This window comes from Pseudochaenichthys georgianus, unplaced genomic scaffold (assembly GCF_902827115.2).
Source record: "Pseudochaenichthys georgianus unplaced genomic scaffold, fPseGeo1.2 scaffold_969_arrow_ctg1, whole genome shotgun sequence".
Lineage (NCBI taxonomy): Eukaryota > Metazoa > Chordata > Actinopteri > Perciformes > Channichthyidae > Pseudochaenichthys > Pseudochaenichthys georgianus.
Window position 1 is genome coordinate 35493 of NW_027263492.1, and position 4508 is coordinate 40000.

The following is a 4508-nucleotide window of genomic DNA, read 5'->3' on the forward strand; positions in this document are numbered from 1 at the left end:
GCACTCCACAACAATCCCTACGATACTGTTCTTCATCAATATATCACAGGTCTCAGATATATACAGAGCCTGTCTCTGATTGGCTGAAACACCAAACGGATCATTGCAGCATTACCCATAATCCCCTCTGTTTCAGCCCTGTTTCCAAAGTGCTGATTCTCTGTCTGTTACTTTAGATGAAAATAAGGAGCCCCTCCCCACGCCCCTCTGAGAGACATTTGGTTACAAAGAGGGGGGGGGGTTACCTTGTTGCTGATTGGCTAATGGTTACACAAGACAACACATCGTTATGACATCATAAAGTGGGCAAAATCTGATCTGCTCATTTCAGACAGGTTTTTATAGAAATGGATCAAAAAGAGAGAGAATCTTTGTTCCTGAAACTTTCAGAGTCTCTTTCCACAGAGGGGACACATGTTGATGTAGAAGAGACATGAAGAAGAGGGGGACACATGTTGATGTAGAAGAGACATGAGGAAGAGGGGACACATGTTGATGTAGAAGAGACAGGAAGAAGAGGGGACACATGTTGATGTAGAAGAGACATGAAGAAGAGGGGACACATGTTGATGTAGAAGAGACAGGAAGAAGAGGGGACACATGTTGATGTAGAAGAGACATGAAGAAGAGGGGACACATGTTGATGTAGAAGAGACATGGAGAAGAGGGGACACATGTTGATGTAGAAGAGACATGGAGAAGAGGGGACACATGTTGATGTAGAAGAGACATGAAGAAGAGGGGACACATGTTGATGTAGAAGAGACATGAAGAAGAGGGGACACATGTTGATGTAGAAGAGACATGAGGAAGAGGGGACACATGTTGATGTAGAAGAGACATGAAGAAGAGGGGACACATGTTGATGTAGAAGAGACATGGAGAAGAGGGGACACATGTTGATGTAGAAGAGACATGAAGAAGAGGGGACACATGTTGATGTAGAAGAGACATGAAGAAGAGGGGACACATGTTGATGTAGAAGAGACATGAAGAAGAGGGGACACATGTTGATGTAGAAGAGACATGGAGAAGAGGGGACACATGTTGATGTGGAAGAGACATGAAGAAGAGGGGACACATGTTGATGTAGAAGAGACATGAAGAAGAGGGGACACATGTTGATGTAGAAGAGACATGAAGAAGAGGGGACACATGTTGATGTAGAAGAGACATGGAGAAGAGGGGACACATGTTGATGTAGAAGAGACATGAAGAAGAGGGGACACATGTTGATGTAGAAGAGACATGGAGAAGAGGGGACACATGTTGATGTAGAAGAGACATGAAGAAGAGGGGACACATGTTGATGTAGAAGAGACATGGAGAAGAGGGGACACATGTTGATGTAGAAGAGACATGAAGAAGAGGGGACACATGTTGATGTAGAAGAGACATGGAGAAGAGGGGACAACATGTTGATGTAGAAGAGACATGAAGAAGAGGGGACACATGTTGATGTAGAAGAGACATGGAGAAGAGGGGACACATGTTGATGTAGAAGAGACATGAAGAAGAGGGGACACATGTTGATGTAGAAGAGACATGAAGAAGAGGGGACACATGTTGATGTAGAAGAGACATGAAGAAGAGGGGACACGTGTTGATGTAGAAGAGACATGAAGAAGAGGGGACACGTGTTGATGTAGAAGAGACATGAATAAGAGGGGACACATGTTGATGTAGAAGAGACATGGAAGAAGAGGGGACACATGTTGATGTAGAAGAGACATGAAGAAGAGGGGACACATGTTGATGTAGAAGAGACATGAAGAAGAGGGGACACATGTTGATGTAGAAGAGACATGAAGAAGAGGGAGACACATGTTGATGTAGAAGAGACATGAAGAAGAGGGGACACATGTTGATGTAGAAGAGACATGGAGAAGAGGGGACACATGTTGATGTAGAAGAGACATGGAAGAAGAGGGGACACATGTTGATGTAGAAGAGACATGAAGAAGAGGGGACACATGTTGATGTAGGAAGAGACATGAAGAAGAGGGGACACATGTTGATGTAGAAGACACATGAAGAAGAGGGGACACATGTTGATGTAGAAGAGACATGGAAGAAGAGGGGACACATGTTGATGTAGAAGAGACATGAAGAAGAGGGGACACATGTTGATGTAGAAGAGACATGAAGAAGAGGGGACACATGTTGATGTAGAAGAGACATGAAGAAGAGGGGACACATGTTGATGTAGAAGAGACATGAAGAAGAGGGGACACATGTTGATGTAGAAGAGACATGAAGAAGAGGGGACACATGTTTGATGTAGAAGAGACATGAAGAAGAGGGGACACATGTTGATGTAGAAGAGACATGAAGAAGAGGGGACACATGTTGATGTAGAAGAGACATGAAGAAGAGGGACACATGTTGATGTAGAAGAGACATGGAGAAAGAGGGGACACATGTTGATGTAGAAGAGACATGGAGAAGAGGGGACACATGTGTGATGTAGAAGAGACATGGAGAAGAGGGGACACGTGTTGATGTAGAAGAGACATGAAGAAGAGGGGACACATGTTGATGTAGAAGAGACATGGAGCAGAGGGGGACACGTGTTGATGTAGAAGAGACATGAAGAAGAGGGGACACGTGTTGATGTAGAAGAGACATGGAGAAGAGGGGACACATGTTGATGTAGAAGAGACATGGAGAAGAGGGGACACATGTTGATGTAGAAGAGACATGGAGCAGAGGGGACACATGTTGATGTAGAAGAGACATGGAGAAGAGGGGACACATGTTGATGTAGAAGAGACATGGAGCAGAGGGGACACATGTTGATGTAGAAGAGACATGAAGAAGAGGGGACACATGTTGATGTAGAAGAGACATGGAGCAGAGGGGACACATGTGATGTAGAAGAGACATGAAGAAGAGGGGACACATGTTGATGTAGAAGAGACATGAAGAAGAGGGGACACATGTTGATGTAGAAGAGACATGGAGCAGAGGGGACACATGTTGATGTAGAGACATGGAGCAGAGGGGACACATGTTGATGTAGAAGAGACATGAAGCAGAGGGGACACATGTTGATGTAGAAGAGACATGAAGAAGAGGGGACACATGTTGATGTAGAAGAGACATGAAGAAGAGGGGACACATGTTGATGTAGAAGAGACATGAAGAAGAGGGGACACATGTTGATGTAGAAGAGACATGAAGAAGAGGGGACACATGTTGATGTAGAAGAGACATGAAGAAGAGGGGACACATGTTGATGTAGAAGAGACATGAAGAAGAGGGGACACATGTTGATGTAGAAGAGACATGAAGAAGAGGGGACACATGTTGATGTAGGAGAGACATGAAGAAGAGGGGACACATGTTGATGTAGGAGAGACATGAAGAAGAGGGGACACGTGTTGATGTAGGAGAGACATGAAGAAGAGGGGACACGTGTTGATGTAGAAGAGACGTGAAGAAGAGGGGACACGTGTTGATGTAGAAGAGACGTGAAGAAGAGGGGACACGTGTTGATGTAGAAGAGACGTGAAGAAGAGGGGACACGTGTTGGTGTGGAAGAGACATGAAGAAGAGGGGACACGTGTTGATGTAGAAGAGACATGAAGAAGAGGGGACACGTGTTGATGTAGAAGAGACATGAAGAAGAGGGGACACGTGTTGATGTAGAAGAGACATGAAGAAGAGGGGACACGTGTTGATGTAGAAGAGACGTGAAGAAGAGGGGACACATGTTGATGTAGGAGAGACGTGAAGAAGAGGGGACACGTGTTGATGTAGGAGAGACGTGAAGAAGAGGGGACACGTGTTGATGTAGAAGAGACGTGAAGAAGAGGGGACACGTGTTGATGTAGAAGAGACGTGAAGAAGAGGGGACACGTGTTGATGTAGAAGAGACGTGAAGAAGAGGGGACACGTGTTGGTGTGGAAGAGACATGAAGAAGAGGGGACACGTGTTGATGTAGAAGAGACATGAAGAAGAGGGGACACGTGTTGATGTAGAAGAGACATGAAGAAGAGGGGACACATGTTGATGTAGAAGAGACATGGAGAAGAGGGGACACGTGTTGATGTAGAAGAGACATGAAGAAGAGGGGACACATGTTGATGTAGAAGAGACATGAAGAAGAGGGGACACATGTTGATGTAGAAGAGACATGGAGAAGAGGGGACACATGTTGATGTAGAAGAGACATGAAGAAGAGGGGACACGTGTTGATGTAGAAGAGACATGGAGCAGAGGGGACACATGTTGATGTAGAAGAGACATGAAGAAGAGGGGACACATGTTGATGTAGAAGAGACATGAAGAAGAGGGGACACATGTTGATGTAGAAGAGACATGGAGCAGAGGGGACACATGTTGATGTAGAAGAGACATGAAGAAGAGGGGACACGTGTTGATGTAGAAGAGACATGAAGAAGAGGGGACACGTGTTGATGTAGAAGAGACATGAAGAAGAGGGGACACGTGTTGATGTAGAAGAGACATGAAGAAGAGGGGACACGTGTTGATGTAGAAGAGA